This window comes from Lissotriton helveticus, chromosome 1_1, assembly GCF_964261635.1.
Source record: "Lissotriton helveticus chromosome 1_1, aLisHel1.1, whole genome shotgun sequence".
NCBI lineage: Eukaryota > Metazoa > Chordata > Amphibia > Caudata > Salamandridae > Lissotriton > Lissotriton helveticus.
In genome coordinates this window covers 148999180-149017081 of record NC_136057.1, presented here as the reverse complement: position 1 = coordinate 149017081, position 17902 = coordinate 148999180, and the positions used below count along the sequence as shown (strand labels likewise).

Below are 17902 nucleotides of genomic sequence, written 5' to 3'. Positions count from 1 at the left end.
AGCTGTTATGTATGTCGGCGATTTTGTTGTAGAAGAAAGAGGATAACGAGTCGCAGAGGTCTTCGGAGGGAGTAATGTCGTTTGAGGCTGCGGTGGGGTTGGTAAATTCTTTGACGATGTTGAATAGTTCCTTGCTGTTGTAGGCGTTGTTGTCGAGTCGATCCTTGAAAGCTGATTTCTTGGTGGATCGGATCAACTGGTGGTGTTTGCGGGTGGCTGCCTTGAGGGTGGTCAGGTTGTCAGTGGTTGGGTTTTTTCTCCATGTTTTTTCGAGAGTACGGCATAGTTTCTTGGAATTCTCAAGGTCATTGTTGAACCAGGGGGCCTTTTTGCTACCTTGTTTGATATGCTGGTTTTTTAGGGGTGCTAATTCGTCAGCGCTGTGAGTGATCCATTGTTTGAGTTTGGTGGCAGCTTCGTTTGGGTCCGATGAGAGGGCTGGAGGGTTTTGGTTGAGCGATGTGATGAGTTGGTCGGTGGTGATTTTGTTCCAGTTTCTTCGAGGAATAGGTTGTGGGGGGTTGTGAGCCTTGGTAGTTTTGTAGCTGAAGTGAACACAGCTGTGGTCTGTCCAATGGAGAGCTGTGGTATGATTGAAGGAGATGTGTTTGCTGGAGGTGAAGATAGGGTCGAGCGTGTGACCGGCTAAGTGGGTGGGGGTGTCAACAAGTTGATTGAGTCCGAGATTGGCCAGGTTGTCCAGAAGGGTGGTGGTGTTGCAGTTGTTTTTCTTTTCTAGGTGGAAATTGAAGTCTCCCAGTAGAATGTAGTTTTCGGAGGGGAGGGCATGTGGGCTTATGAAGTCAGTGATGTCTTCGCTGAATTGTTTACGGGTTCCTGGTGGTCTGTAGATGAGGGTGCCTCTGAGTGTGTTCCTGGGGTCGGTGTGGATCTGGAAGTGGAGGTGTTCGGCGGTAGCAAGGTAGTCGTGGAAGCTGGTCGTGATTCTGATGGTGTTCTTATGGACGATGGCGATGCCGCCTCCTGTTTGGTTGGTACGGTCTTTTCGGATGATCTTGTACGCGTCCGGGATGGCGATGGTGACGTCGGGTGCTGATGATGCGTTCATCCAGGTTTCTGTAAGGAAGGCGATGTCCGGTGACGCAGTGTCGAGTAGGTCCCAGAGTTCTGTGGCGTGTTTGTGGATCGAGCGGGTGTTTAGCAGGATGCATTTCAGGTGGTTAGAGTCGGAGCTGTTTTTGGAGGTCGTGGGTTTGGTGTGGGTCTTGATGCAGGCGAACTTGCAGGAGTGGCAAGCGAAGGGACCGTGGGTACGTCCTGGGGCAGCTTCGTAGCATTGTGGTGTGCCTCCGGGGTTAAGGGCTAAGAGGGTGGAGGCGTCATACGTTATGCGGGAGGAGTGCGGTTTGCGGGGGTCAGGGGGTCTGGCGCTGGGCGCGGTCCAGGCGCGGACGGGCGTAGACGGGCTTACCTTTGGCGCACCTTCGGCACGCATGGGGCGCGACCGCTGCGCGTGAACGCTGCGCGCGGGAGCATCTGTCATATGTGGATAGTGGGAGGGGAGGGGCGAGGGAGGAGCAGCTGGGATGCGGGAGGCAGGGTGGAGATCCGGGGAGGGAAGGCAAAACAACAACAAACAAGCCAAAATGGCACTCAGCCAAAAGCGATGCAGGGTTGGGACACAGAAATGGTGAAACGCGAATATAATGACACAGTCAGGTACACATTGAAAATAAAGGCAGCACAAATGACAAGAGTGTTGCAGCGCGCTATCGGCGACTCGCGCTAAGGTGATATGCTAATTAGTCAGGTTCAACAGGTTTAAAGTCGATGTGTAGCGATCTGGCGTTCGGTGCTAATTTAAATACTATATGCGTCTACAATTAAATATTATATGCGTCAACAATGCAGGCGGTCGACTTGCAATAACGATACCCGTCTGGTGTCAGGTGAAGGAGCAGCGTGAGGAGGAGCGACCGTGTCTGAGGAAATCAGGACGGTCACAGAGGACTCGAGGAAGAGTGGAGCCTGACGATCTGTGGGAGGGAGGAGCAGATGGGATGCGGGAGGCGGGGTGGAGATCCGGGGAGGGAAGGCAAAACAACAACAAACAAGCCAAAATGGCACTCAGCCAAAAGCGATGCAGGGTTGGGACACAGAAATGGTGAAACGCGAATATAATGACACAGTCAGGCACACATTGAAAATAAAGGCAGCACAAATGACAAGAGCGTTGCAGCGCACTATGGGCGACTCGCGCTACAGTGATATGCTAATTAGTCAGGTTCAACAGGTTTAAAGTCGATGTGTAGCGATCTGGCGTACGGTGCTAATTTAAATATTATATGCGTCTACAATTAAATATTATATGCGTCAACAATGCAGGCGGTGGACTTGCAATAACGATACCCGTCTGGTGTCAGGTCAAGGAGCAGCGTGAGGAGGAGCGACCGAGTCTGAGGAAATCAGGACGGTCACAGAGGACTCGAGGGAGAGTGGAGCCTGACGATCTGTGGGAGGGAGGAGCAGCTGGGATGCGGGAGGCAAGGTGGAGATCCGGGGAGGGAAGGCAAAACAACAACAAACAAGCCAAAATGGCACTCAGCCAAAAGTGATGCAGGGTTGGGACACAGAAATGGTGAAACGCGAATATAATGACACAGTCAGGCACACATTGAAAATAAAGGCAGCACAAATGACAAGAGCGTTGCAGCGCGCTATGGGCGACTCGCGCTAGAGTGATATGCTAATTAGTCAGGTTCAACAGGTTTAAAGTCGATGTGTAGCGATATGGCGTACGGTGCTAATTTAAATATTATATGCGTCTACAATTAAATATTATATGCGTCAACAATGCAGGCAGTGGACTTGCAATAACGATACCCGTCTGGTGTCAGGTCAAGGAGCAGCGTGAGGAGGAGCGACCGTGTCTGAGGAAATCAGGACGGTCACGGTCATGCCCTCTGGTACGCTTTGTTCGCCCTAAGTTGGCAGGGTCGTGGGTCCCTTGCTCACTCTACCACTGATTCAAGATAGCCTGGCTGATGAGGATTATGAATCCCAAACCGGGCCCAGGATGCTTGTTTCCGGTCCAGGGAAGACATGGCTTGGCAGTTCGGGCAGGACTTTTTTTTAAATTTTTTTGTATTCCTCATATACCAGATTGGGTGTTCTAGCTAGGGCATCTCCTCCTCCCTACATTACGATGCACGAAACCTCGAGGATTATGACCTTTGTAGGGAAGGAGGGTGAAGACCCCGATCTAGACTTGGCTGTTTGCTATGTCCGCTCCATACCATTTCGACCTTGAAAACCCTTTCTTCGGCAGGAGAACAAGCACCAACAGTACCCAGGTGAAATCATAGGAACACTGTCATCGGTTCCGCCAAACCACGAGGGCCGCCCAGATCTTATCTTGACTAGAACTATCACAAGCCATATCGGACTCACTCACATTGATAATATATTTCAGGCATTCCGTGAATGTAGGGGCATTCTCTGACTTCCAGGCCTTACAAATTTCACGCCTTGATAGAATAATTATATAAAAGATGAATTTAGTCATCAGATCCTGAAGCTGGTATTCTGCCCCTAACCCAAAAAAAATTATCCTAGAAGAGATCTCAATATTTATGCCTAGTACGTCAGATATGAACTCTCCAATTTTAGTCCAATAGGGTAACAAACTTGGACATTCTGCGAACATGTGTATATCGTCTACCGCAGGGGCCTTACAACGTGGACAGCTATATTCCAGCTTTGTAATTTTAACCAGTTTTTTTGGAGTTATGTAGACTCTGTTTAGGGTGAACAGATGATTGCGCTTTAAGGGGGCAGATTTCACCACTATGTTTAACAATTTAAAGGAGTCTCCCCATAATGCTAACAAGTTATCACATTGCAGGTCGTCTATACCTCCCCAGAGTTTGTTAAGTTCACTCTCTGAGATTTCATCCTTCTCATTTAAGGCCTCATACCAAAAGGAAATCTCCTTTTTCCATTTACCCTTTCTCATCACAGATTCAAATTTTGGGTTGGTTGTGAACTCCCATGGAATGGTAGACCACCAGCTAGATAGCTGATAGTATTTGAATCTGGTGAGAGTTCCATTTGTCAACCTGGAGAGTGAATCCCACCCCAGTAGCTGGGAATTATCCGTAAGATCCTGCCATTGCATAATACCGGCTGTTTAAAGAGGAATTGATAATTGGTCTCTGAGACATTCTGGCATCCCAGGCGAATCCCATATAGGGGCCTGGGGAGTGTAATAGGGAATACCCAGTTTCTTTCTCACAAACACCCAGTTTCTCAGGGCAGTTCCTAGCACCTTTAATCTAACCTTCTTGTAAAATCTTGGATCCCCAAATTTAAACAAAAAGAATTCTTGCCCTAAAGGGGTGCCATGTAATAACGCCTGGAATAGCCGTCCTAAAGAAGATGTATCAGCTTTGTCTGCCATACACCTGAAGTTTTTAAAGTGAAAAGAATGACAATAATACAAAATATCTGGCATGGCAAGTCCTCCAGCTTTCAATTTCCGTTGCAATTTTTTTAAAGAAATTCTGGGCGATTTACAATTCCAGATGAAGGATCCGATTCTTCCCTGTAGTTTGGCAATATCTTTAGGATCAAATGACAAGGGTATTGAATTAAAAAGGAAAGTAACCTTTGGCAAAATAACCATCTTAATTAAATTAACCCTTTCAAAGATGTTTAGTGGTAGGCCAGACCAACGTTGTAAAGTCCCACAGATGTCCTTGTAAACTCTATCCAAATTCACCTTGGATGTTTCTACAATGTTCTGAACTAAATGAATTCCAAGGTATCTCATCCGGGGTTTTGATTCAGGAAGTTTATCCTCATAATTCCATTGCATGACCTCCGTTTTTTCTTTATTAATTCTATATCCTGAGATCACCCCAAAACTTTTGGCATGATGAAATAGGCGGTGGATGGATATCTCAGGATTAGATGTATACATTAGGAGGTCATCAGCATATAGTGCAAATCTCAGGTCTAACTCATTAATCTGGAAGGGTTTAATCAGAGTATCAGATCTTAACTGGTTTACCAAAGGCTCTATATAAAGATTAAACAATAGAGGAGACAGGGAGCATCCCTGTCTGGTACCCCGTGTTATTTGAACCCAATCTGTTAGCAGATTATTTACAAGGAACTTGGCCTTAGGACTATGATATAGCGCTTTTATGGATGCTATAAAATTAGCTGGAATGCCAAACTTAGACAGAGCCTCCCATAGATATAACCAGTGGACCTGGTCAAAGGCCTTAGCGGCATCGATTGCCACGATAGTCAAGGGTTTTTTTTGCTCTGAAGCATAGTCTATTGCAGCAATGGCTTGATGGGTCAGTTCATTTAACTGCCTGCCTGGCATAAAGCCCCTCTGATCCTCATGTATTAAGGACTTAATTACTTTGGCCAATCTCGCCGCCAAAACCCCAGCAAACATCTTATAATCTATATTTAGCAGCGAGATTGGCCTATATGACTCAACTGTCAGCGGTTCCTTATTGGGCTTTAGAACTAACGTTACTGTGGCTTCCAGCCAGGTCGGTGGGATAGACTGTCCCTCAAAATGTATCTTATTAAATAGAGACATAAGAATTGGAACTACTATGGCTGCCCCCATTTGATAAACTTCAACTGGAAGCCCATCTGGGCCAGCTGATTTTCCTCTGGCCATTCTTTTGAGCTGATCGTGAATCTCCCCCTCTTTAATCAAAGAGCCTAGCATTGAACTATCCTCATTCTTTAAGTGTGGGAGGTTGAGCTCCTCCAGCCAGTGAGCTGCTTCTTCAGTGGAAGTTTTATTGTCTATACCTGTATATAGGTTCTACATATATAGCTTAACTTCTTCCAATAGCTCCTCATTATTAAATGTTATTTCGCCAGAGCTCTGTATCTTTAGCCTGGTTATCTGGTTTCTAGTTCGATCGGACCTGGCCTTCCAAGCCAAAATACGACAACATTTTTCGCCATAGGAGAAGTTCTGCAATCTACTAGCATCCCACCTCTCTTTGATGGTCTTTTCAAGATTTGCCTGGTATTTGACTTTTAAGTTCTCTAGCTCCTTCTGAATGGAAGGCAAGTTGGTTTGTTGCTCTAGTGAGGCTCTTTGTAGCTCTTGCTCCTTTTGTTTGATTTTATAGAGCGAATCTTCCTCTGTCTTCTTCCTACTTATATTTCTCTGTATCATTATGGTAGAAAGTACCCCCCTTAAGTAAGACTTAAATGCTTCCCATACAGTTTGTTCTGACGCAGTGGTGTTATTGATTTCAAAATACTCCTTTATATGCTTTAGTAGGTCATTTTCTTAACCTTCCTGTAATAGGAGGGATCTATCTAGGGTCCAACGTCTTACCTGGACACATTGAGAAAATACAACCGTTCGGGCTGGACTGTTCCCATGAGGCACAGGGTCAGACTGATTTGCATATGGTCATATCTGAACTGGGGTGAGGGAGTCAGCTAAAGAATGGTGAGGGATTAAACCCAGATCAGTTGACTGGGTGTGAGTGTTTGATTTGCTGAAACGCTCCGTCCATCATCCCCTTTGGTATTGCTTTGTTCGCTCTAAGTTGGCAGGGAATGCCCAGACGTGGGTCCCTTGCTCACTCGACCACTAGATTCAAGATAGCCTGGCTGATGAGGATTATGAATCCGAAACCAGTCCCAGCATGCTTGATTCCGGTCCAGGGAAGACATGGCTTGGCAGTTCGGGCTGCACTGTTCCCATGAGGCACTGGGTCAGACTGATTTGCATATTGCCATGTCTGAACTGGAGTGGTGGAGTGATCTAAAGAATGGTGAGGGATTAAACCCAGATCAGTTAACTGGGGGTGAGTGTTTCATTTGCTCAAACGCGCTGTCCATCATCCCCTTTGGTATGGCTTTGTTCGCCCTAAGTTGGCAGGGTATGCCCAGACGTGGGTCCCTTGCTCACTCTACCACTGGATTCAAGATAGCCTTGCTGATGAGGATTATGAATCCCAGGATGCTTGCTTCCGGTACAGGGATGACATAGCTTGACAGTTCGGGCTGGGTTGTTCCCATGAGGCACAGGGTCAGACTGATTTGCATATGGAAATGTCAGAACTGGGGTGGTGGAGTGAGCTAAAGATTGGATGGGATTAAACCCAGATCAGTTTACTGGGGGAGAGTTGATTGATATGCTCAAACGCTCTGTCCATCATCCCCTCTGGTATCACTTTGTTCTTGTTTGGGTGGGCCAGGCTCATGTTTGGATGGGCCTGGCGCACCCGCTAGAACCAGGCCTGCTCAGCACTCACCAAGAAACAAAGAGATGCCAGGAATATTACGATTGGAGGCATCCCACCCAGGCATCAAGGTATGCCATAACAGGCCCATCAGTCTTTCTGCATCTCCTGCCCACCCAGAAAGAGACTAGGAGGTTTACCCTGAATCTGCTCCTCAAGGAGGAGGTTGCAGACAGGTGAAACTTTGTCAAAAAAGGGATGTTTTCGCCAATCAAACAAACTGGCCATGCCCCTCTTGCAAAAATGAACTCAGCATTCTTGTTGCCCACCCCAAGGCCAGCAGGTTGGTGGGTTATCTCCAATCTGCCTCTCTGATTTGGCAATGGACCATTAGACACCAGAACAAAATTAATTAATTAAATTGAAAGGGTGCAGGTCATGCCCCCACCCCATAATGGCCCCACTAGTCATTCCTTGTACGAGGTGGGGGGCAGCTTGGAGAGTTTTACCTCTAATCTTCCCCTCAACTCCCATCAGGCCCCAATACGCCTTCTGGACTCAGAGTGGAATTCAGAGTGGGGTGACGTGCGGATCCCACTTCATTTTCCAATCTATGGGGAGCCACAATGTTGGTAGCACCCAGCATTCCCATATTTCTCATAGTAAAAATGTTATCCAACATTTATGAATGTGCCTATCACCTGAGATAGGTACAGATGAAAACTGTGACCCTCTGAAGTCAATGTATTATCACTGTGGTCTTTGCATGTTCCATGAATTAATCAGTTTTGTCTCAGGTTACAGGCTCAGTCACACACTCACACCACATTGGACTCTCCTGGTGTCTAGTTCTAACAAATATCTGGGTTAAGTAGGTGGCGGACGAGTCCTGGCTCAAATACAACAGCTTCCCACCTTGTCAAAATGGGTCAGTTTCCATGATGAACACTTGATGCTGTCATGGGGATGTGCCTTGCATTTACACTGTGTTAAGTGTGCATTAGCTTATTAGAAGTTTAAACGCCATTTTTCCTTTCTGCTGCCTTTGCACACGGCACACATTATTACAAAATGTTTAGAGTTTAGCAGACTGTTTTGCTTCACACGAGAATAATATGTTTTCCTATAGTAGCAGCTTTGTTTGGTAAGCTTTGTCTGAACACTGAGTGCCGGGGCCTTCAAGGTTATTTCAACACAGTGGTTGTTGTCCGGTCTGATCAGCGCACGTTCAAGACATAACATATATGCAGCTGTGGCCACCTCTGATTTTGGGCGCGTTTAATAATGCACCGCATAGGCATGCAAACACACACTTTGGAGAACATTTGCATGCAGAGAGCTGGTGTAGAAAATTATGTGATCCATTTCTACTAGGACCTGAGGTATGGGGCCGCCCTTGTAAACCCAAGAGACCTTCTGTAGATATAAAATAACCTAATAGCGAGGGAGCGTGAAATCTAGGTGTAATCTAGCCTATTTCCATTTAGCATTTTAACATGCTTTCTCCTTTTGTATTTTATGGAATAGTAACTATGCTGATAATCTTTTTGCTTATAATATGTCTGCTTGTATTAGCTAAGATACTGCGCCTGAGAACACGGCATGAGAAATAAATATTTCAAACTTGCATGTGTCTTCATTTACTCCCAGTTTTTTTGGACTAGTATGAGTGTATAACGAAAGAGTGTTCATGTGTTCCACATTGCCTGAGGTATTCTAAGTTCCATGTTCTGGGTTGTCTTATCATTTGGGGTATGGAAGAACCAATGAGACACTGATTGCTAGTCTGGTAGGGGATTTTGGCTACTAAGGTGAGTTTTGGTACACCCTAATTCACTGAGGTTCCAAGTCTCAATGCACAGTTCTGTGTATGAGCAGAGTCCCTGCTACAATGCCTCCAAATTGCATTTTGGGACCTTTTTGTTGCAGCAAATAGGCCATCCACACAAGTGGGGTATTGTGTTTATCAAAACAAGTGGGGGAAAACAGAATAATAGAATATTTGTTATTAGCAGTTATTGTTTCTTCCAAATGAAATCCAATGTGGAAGAAAGAATACATTTAGATATATGCTCTCTGAATTAAATGATAATATGGATAACTTCAAATTCAGAGTTGTGCAAATATTCATTATTCCTAAACTCAGTATCTGAAGCCCATCTCTAAAATGCGTGCTTCTGCGAACTCATGGTTCATTCATGAAATTTTACCTTATGAATTAATGCATGGTCGGTACACAATGAAATATCATTATGCAAGCTGCAACTCAATTGTCGGCTCTGAGTGTCACCTGTTTGTAGGCAACTAAAAACCACAATATGTTTCTTCAACCAGAAGGGTCTAACGGACAAACTGTAATAATATTTTGGTTAAATCTGTGATAGGGGCAAAAAAATACAGATGAAGACATTGTCTGCTATTGCTGGTTTCCCTATGTATTTTCATATTTTTTTAATTCAATGATTAGTTTCTCGGGGGAAACCGTGATTGATCTACATGAAAAAACCCTTTCTGATTTTAGAACTTAGTGTACATTTCAGAAATGTATAGCTTACCAGATTCACCCATGGATTACACACTTGTATCCACCACAAAGTGGAAAAATTGGCTACTGCTTAGGAAATCAAAAAACTGTGGTAAAAACTATTTTTTTGTTAACTCCTGAAAGTTCAGAAGGGTGTGATCTTACCACAACAAGCCATTTCTTGATGCAATTTGTAGGGAAACAATCGTGTGCTCTCTTGCACAGCACTTTTCCCCATCTTTCAAACAAACTGCATTTTGCTATAATTATGGCTATTTTCCCGGTTTCTTCTAGGGAAATCCACAAACCATGGGTACCTTCAGTATCCCTTAGATGTGTGGGAAAAAGATGCAAATCCGCCTTGGATAGCTTTTGTGGAAAAAAGTTACGAAGGCTTAAGTGTGCAGTACTAAAGACATCAAGAAAAGGAGACAGCACTTTGAATGGGGAATCATCAACAGTTGAGGGGTTGACAGCAGGGATTAGCTTTTACACATCGCCCTTTGTGACAAGAGAACACAGTACCCTCTCCAAACCTTCCTCTCACACATGCATACCCTCTTACTCATCCACACAGAGGAAAACTACTATGACACAACTCTTCACACAGAGACATCCTCTTCAGGTTTTGTAAACCCCAGTCAGCCATGGAGACCACACATGTAACTTCTCCAGTTCCTTATGCGCTCTGAATACTTGCAGAATCCTAATTTAATTAGATTTACCCATCTCATCAACTCTTGTCTAAAACATTCACTCATATAATCATATTTCACTTCGGTCTTATCTTGTTTCTTGTCAAAATATAGGAAACTCATTCAAGATATATTTTATTTTACGGAGTTTTATATAGCGTAAACTTGACCCGATGGTATCGGGTATCAGAGCGCTTTACACCAGCACCAGTTGCATTACAAGACGACACAATCATTTTGTTTGGCACGGGGAGATGAAGGGGCATATTATCAAGAACAGCGATACAATTATTGCCGCTTTAATAGCAGGAAACTGCTGCTAAAGCGGCGATAATATGCTCTTGTGAATTCCCATTGCAGGCCAGGTTCTGGTGTTAACCTGGGCTGCTATAGAAATTTACAAGGGCATATTAGCAAGCCCATTATCGCTGCTTTAGCAGCCGTTTCCTGCTAATTTTATCACCGTTCTTGATAATATGACCCTAAGTGATTTGCCCAGAATCACAGGATGTTGCACGTCTATGCCGAGACTCGAACCCGGTTCCCCAGATTAGAGTTCGACCAACCTAGCCTTTAGGCCAACTCCTCTCCTTGCAACTTGAAGTTAGGCTCCCAGCCTCTTAGCACCTCAGAAAGAATCAGCCCCGCTGTGGCAGGTGGAGTCATCCTATATGTGTTCACCTCTCCCTTCACAACCACCTTACTGCCAGCTCACCATCTTGTGGCATCACTACACTTCTCTTGTGTGTTCACCTAAATCTCTCCACACCCCACTGGTCTGTGTTCCATGGGTTCGGCACCACTGTGTCTAAGATAATCCCCATCTCAGTGAGATGAGTTAAACATCATTGCCTGTGAAAGAGCATCAGGGGTCCCTTCCCTAACTAAAACGCCTCCCGTAAACTCAATGATTGTCTTTGTTTTATTTCATGTCATCAACGCCACATACTTTAATTAATGTAATAATAATCATTTTATTCAGTAGTCATTCATCCAAAAAGGGCATACATACATAAACAGTATTTTGGAATCCAGATTAATCTTCCCATAAAATACATTCAGACACAAAAATGGAGCATTCTAGCTGTCTCCAGTCTAACATCAGCACCTAATACACAGGTAAAGTCATTTCTTCCAGCTGCTTTGTAGCTTTGTACCACCCGAGAACTCCACATTGCCCTGGCCTGTGCAGTCCACCACAAAGTGCTAATTGCTAGATTTATGCATTTTACAAGCCATACATACATGTACTGTAATGAAAGTATTTCTGCATCAGTCCTCACATTCACAACCTGAGCAGTTTTCACACCGCAGGCACAACAATGTATCTGCTCTGGCACCAGCATTCTAAATAACAGTGTCTTAATCCATCACTGTACCTTTGTATCCTCGACCCCGCTGGTTCTGGCACCTTGTCTCCAGCAGTGGACCCCGGGTGTGTTTATAAATGCCTCTCAAGCTGGGAAAGACGTTTGTTCAAATGTTTGAATTTGTATCATTAATATTCATAGGTTTGATCAGTAAATGCTTCCCTAATTTTTTTTTATGTATTTTCCAACCTTGTTGACTTTATTTTAGCATGAGAAGTCATCTGCTGTTTGCACCACCCTCACTGAGCAAGTGCCATGTCACTGCAGAAGAAAACTGTAACAACAAAATGATTTAGGCTGCCTGGTGTCATCCAATCTGTGTTCTTTATGTTTTCGATATTTAGAGGGAAAGATAGTAAAAATCTTCTAATGAATTGAGAGTTTGTTTTGTATTTTTTAAACTGAATTTCCACTTTTCAGAAAAAAGTACAAAACTAGCATGCCATCAGCATTTTTCTTATTTGCTACACACTGTACATTCACATTAATTAAATAGATATGGCATATGGCCCCGCTCAAATGTAATCACCATAAACTGGTTGTTGGTGAGTATATCAGGATCTTCCAGTAGTGAGCCGCCAAAGGGGCCCATATATGTATGTCTAGGGCACGAGGCAGCTGATAACTTCGTATGTCTCCATGCTGTCTCTACAGTTATATCCCATATCCAACACCCATCCTTTAAGCTTGGGTGACACACGCTTTCCCCAATGCATTGGCACCATTCTTTTGGCCAATGCAAGCGCCTGTGCTTCGAAACTGCGCCCTGTAGGCTTCAACTTCTTAACCAGTCCCAGTGTCCACATTGGTATAGTGCAATCTACTGAATCTGACGCCATAGCACATAGAACTTGGAGTTGCTGCTGTTCCAGTAGCCCCCTTTCTCCCGACAGATGCGCTGTAATGGGGTTCCCTGTAGCACCCTCCTCAGCTGGCATTTTGGTACCACCCTTCTTTATTATAGTCTGGACATCGCTCTGAAAAAAAAGAAATATTTTCTGTATGTATTTAGAGCATGTCATTTTATTGCATTGGTGTATTTTTGTGGACCTCCGTAGGAGTTCCATAACAAACAAATAAAAATGGAATTGGGGCACAAAGATCTTGCACCACCTGTTGCTAGTACCTCTGCACCTGGGCACCGCTTCATGCCAGGTGCAGGAAGTCTGCATGGGTCATCCCACACCCTGACAGCGTGTATCCTTTTGCTGTCCATATCTATGTAGTCTGGCAGCTGTATAGTACATTTGCTGAAAGTACTTAAAGTATATGATGCGCAAATTACAATATTGGGTTAGTAGCCCAGTCAGAGTACAGCAGAAACTCCATTCCTCTTGTGTTAAAGGTGTGTCTATTGTGGTGTTCCATTGTTCTAGTGCTTCATCTGCTAGCAGTGGATTGTTTTCCTGTGCTCCAATGTATAATTTCGTAACCATATGGTGGCATAGTTGGCTAGTCAGTAGCATATGTAACATATAAGCATGGGCAGATATAGCGGATCTCGCGTACGCGAATTTGCGAATTTACGGATTCGCAATCCGCAAAATCTGCGAACTCTCGCGGATTTGCGGATTTTTATGTTTTTTGTGTTGGCGAGCGTTCGCGAGGATTTGTGGACCATTTCGCAATTGCGAACTTACTTTTCGGCTCGCAACGGCCGCGACTATGTTGTTTCTACGTCTGGTTTATCATCACAGGTTCACAGCACCCTCTGTTTCACCACTGCCACCCTCTGGTACACCCATGCCACCCTCTGGTACATCCTCACTGCCACCCATTAGGTTTGTTTATCACTGTAGATTATGGGGGTGAAAAAAAGCAAGCACACCTGCCCTGCTTCAACTGCCATGAATTAATTTGGGGTTGATTAATGTGTCAGTGATTTTGAAACTTCCAGTCTGGCTGGCACCTGCTTCCTTCCTTATCTGTAATTTGCTTTCTGTTGCAGTGAAAGCAAGCACACCTGCCCTTCTTCAACTGCCATGAATTAATTTGGGGGTGATTAATGTGTCAGTAATTTTGAAACTTCCAGTCTGGCTGGGACCTACTTCCTTCCTTATCTGTAATTTGCTTTCTGTTGCAGTGCAATTTTTTTTCACAGGACCTTTATGGTCTACTTGTAGCTATTCTATGAGCCTGCTGTTTGGGTCATAGCAGAGTCATAGAATATTTGCAAATAGGCAACTGAACTCTGGAGGGGCCCCTCAGGAAGCACTAGAGTGAATGGTTACTAATGTTAAGTTTGAACTTTTGCACCTGCTGATTGCTTTCAGTTTAGCAAAAATCATTTTTCTACAATTTCGCGCGATTTGCGGGGCGCGAATCCGTGCGAGATCGATTTCGGAAGCCGCGAATGCGTGCGAATACACAATTTTTTTTTTGCGGCGTGTATGTTCGCGTGATTTTTTGCATGTTCGTACACGGGCGAGGCCATCTTCTTTGCGTGACGTAATTCCGTTTCCGGACGCTATGTGTAATCTCGCAAAGTGTGCTGCTCGCTAGTACAATTTTGCGCGTGATCGCAAGGAAAATCTCGCGCGAACTTACCCACGCGGTCGTGAATGGGTGCGGCCATCTTGTTTCTCATTCATTGCTATGGTTCTGGGCATGCTTTCTGTATCCTCTCTGAATCTCTGCCATCCTTTGCTTGTTTGAAGTTTATTTGATCTATTTTACTTATTATCTATCCCTCTATTTTTCTAGCTCTATATTTTTGTGTTTTCTGCTACTTTTTGTTAATTTTAAACTACTTTTTTAAACTCTTTTATTCTTCCCTATTTTATTTCTTTTTTATTATTTAACTTCATTTCTGCCCAGACCATGGTAAAGGGAGCCGGGAAGCACCCTGAGAAGGGGAAGGGTCCCGCACCCCGTGCCCGGCTCCCGTGCGGGCGTTTGAGGGGGGAGACAGTGACAGCCCGGGAGATTTTTAGTGCGGAGGAGGTGGCCGCACTAATATTCCACGTCCAGCGCCGCCTCCCCAAGACCATCCTGGGAGGCGGGCAGATCGCAACCGGCTATGGCATCCGGGAGCGCCGGAAGCGGTGGGAGAAGGTGTGCCGGGCCATGTTTAAACTCTCTGGGGTCCGGAGCACCTATAACCAGGCCACCCACCGCTGGACGGACGTCATGGACCGGGAACGCGACTTGCTGGACGCGCTCGGCGTACAGGTCCCCGGGCTTGGTGAGTAGTAGTAGCTATTTCTAGCTATTTCATCACTACTGTGTTTTACCCGGCTCTGTTATTTGCAAATCTTTGTTCTTTACCAAGAGCAATAATGCTGCCGATTACATTGTAGGTAAATTATATTTCAAAATCTTCTATGCATTTCAGGTGCACTGCTCTCCTTCTCAGTAGCCTTGCTACTATACTTATTTGTTTTGTATTTTGTGTTCATTTCATTGGCCTGAGAAATTATGTATGAGTGTAGTGTAAAGAACTGCGTAATGCTAGACACTAAGGGTCATATTTTCAATTACCGGCGCATCCCTGCAAAGTAGCAGGGATGCGGCAGTAATTGTGCGCCATGCCACCACCACCACCCATGAGCCCAAAACGTCACAGAAGCCTTACGCATCTGTGCCGTAAAGGCGGCCCATTGCTGGAGTAGCGTGCCAACGATGGCGCAGCTCCAGCAATGCTCTGGGGTGCCCTATCTCCCCAATGCTGCATCAAGTCGTACGTCGGCTTCAAGCAGGCGCAGTGTTTCAGTCACGCATCATTGTCCTAAAAGTGACTGATTGACATCTTGTAGATTTCCCTCAGCCACTTTTAGGATTCGTTCCTGCGCAGGAACGCCCTCCCTTGCGCCGGAACGCCCCCTGATGGCGCAGGGCTTTACAACGTGATGCATCTCCCATATGCGTATTTTTTTTTTTTTATATACGCCGCACCATGGCGCCTCTTTTGTTCTGCCGCTGCGTCACAAAAGTCACGCAACAATGGAGGAAAATGAGCCGGAAGGGACTTCTAAATCAGCCCCAACAGACTGAAGTCCAGTACTTCCTTTAGACACATGGCTATAAGAAGAAATAGTGGTGGTGGTCGGTGGATTGATAGTTTGAGTATTCACTGATCTGCAAGCACGATGGACTTTGTCTGTCGCTTCGCGTGCTGCGGACTGCTGCCTGCCAGGCCTAGGCAAACCTTTTTAGTAGTCTGTTTAGTGAGTTACATAGGAACTTTCAAAGTCAACGGTCCGCAAATCAGGCAATACGAATAACGTAGTATACCACATGAGATTGGTCAATATATCCCGTGGGATAGTTGTCTATCTATTTGCTATTTCTCCAAAATATTTTGTTATTGTTCTTTTGAAATGTTTGATTTGGTTGACAAATCTCATCCATGTTTTCTGGTCTTTCTTTCTTTCATGTTGTACATCAGCTCCCCCCAAGGGCAAGAGGACACAGGAGGAGGAGGAGAGTGCTGTTCAGGAGGATGCAGGCCAGGATCGGGCAGGCGAGGGCTCCTTTGCTGGCCCCAGTAAGTTTTAATTTTAATATAGAGTACCTATTTTTTCCTAGCGTTCCTCATTCGATTTTTTCTAAATCGTCTTTGATCTTCTTGTAGACTGGATCTAAATTCTTATCCTGCCTCAACTATGACTCCCTGTGGTATTACTAGATTATTCTTATTAGTCTGTCTGTGTAGCTAACTAAGATTGCACATTTGGCAATTCCATTGGACTCCCATTCTAGTCAGCAATAGCTCTATGCACTGAGTGCAGTCCTCTGGGATTGTCCATAATGTCTTTTCAAGTCTTCTAAATGTTTATGCTTTGACAATTGCCAACAATAAAAAGGTGAATGACCACCAAGACAGAATAAGATACTACTTTACTTTTGGTTTGGATAGGAGGACAATCCATTCTACTACTGTTGCAGGGACAAATCTGCACAAACCGAACTATGAACACTAAATAGTGCATTGTTTATCAATTATAATAGGCGCAGGTAGACTTTCTTTCCACATACCTCAGTGATATCAGACTTTGAAGAACCCCCAATCTCCTTACTGACTAGATAGTGTGGCAGAGTCATTTAGCTCCCAAAGTCACCGATGATTGATCCCCAATGATGATTAGATTATCCAACGCAGGACAAGAGTACGGAGTCACAGTCAAGAAGTGTCGGAGGCACTCATGCTTGCAAAAATTCCAAAACCTTTAGCTCATCCACTCTAGTCTGGAGGACCAAAAACCACAGAGTCTATTTAAGTTTAAAAGCTTTATTAAAACTAAACACATTTATTCAAATCAACTTTGTCATAAAAGTAAACGTTTAACTGAAAATGGAAAAGTGCTTAGTGCTAACGATTAATTGGACACATTTCTTGTGGTCGAGCTGAGCTCTCACCTGGTTTGAACTTGAGCTTGACCCTGATCGTGTTCTTAGAAGTCAAGCTTCTGTTAGGAGAAAAAGTGGTGTGTGTTAAAAATAAAAAGCAAGCATTCATCAGTTGTGCCAAAAAGTGCTGCAAGACAACAGCCTTCCCTGGAAAAAGGGACATTTTTACTTTAGAGTATACAGTTACAAATTATTACATTGTATTTCATTTTTTTAACATTTCTTTATTCCTCCTAGACCAAATATTATATAGTAGTGAGTGGTGTATTTCTAACATTCTTAAATGTACTTTGTAGGTGTAACATCTGGTGGCGGGGACAGCGCGGAGGTGGTGGTGTTGGACGAGGACTCTGGGGAGGATGCGGTGCAAGTGCTATGTAAGCTATATATTCCTTACTTATTGAGATTGAAGACTGCATAGTGTGCTTTCTGCATGGGTGTATTATAAATCAACCAGGTAGTATCCTCCTCTAAATGTACTTCGACTTAGCTGTGAAGTTTTTGGTGAGAAGAATCCCAATAAGATCTTAGATGAACTTGGTGGATGGGATGAACGAAAAGCGAAAGAAGGGTGTAAGTAAGTGTGGAAGGACGAGAAATTTTATGATGGCTGGCAAAGAAGAATGATATGTGTTTGCTTGGTCCCCGAGGTGGCTGGGAAGGAAAGAATATGGTATGGTGCATGGCTGGGTCAATGATGAAGCAAGGATGGGTGGAAGGAGAACAGCCTGGGTGGGTGAAACAGAAACTGTATGTGTGCATATA

At 44.5% G+C, this 17902-nt stretch overlaps 1 protein-coding gene across 1 annotated transcript in view; it reads right to left on the bottom strand.

The window, feature by feature from the left end:
* LOC144768336 (carnosine synthase 1-like) overlaps positions 1-11827 on the bottom strand; it is a 557293-nt gene extending 545466 nt beyond the window's left edge. The window contains exon 1 of the mRNA XM_078651937.1: positions 11798-11827. The gene's annotated coding sequence lies outside the window, so the exon portion shown is untranslated. The remainder of the gene's footprint in view (positions 1-11797) is intronic.
* Positions 11828-17902: the final 6075 nt, after the last annotated feature.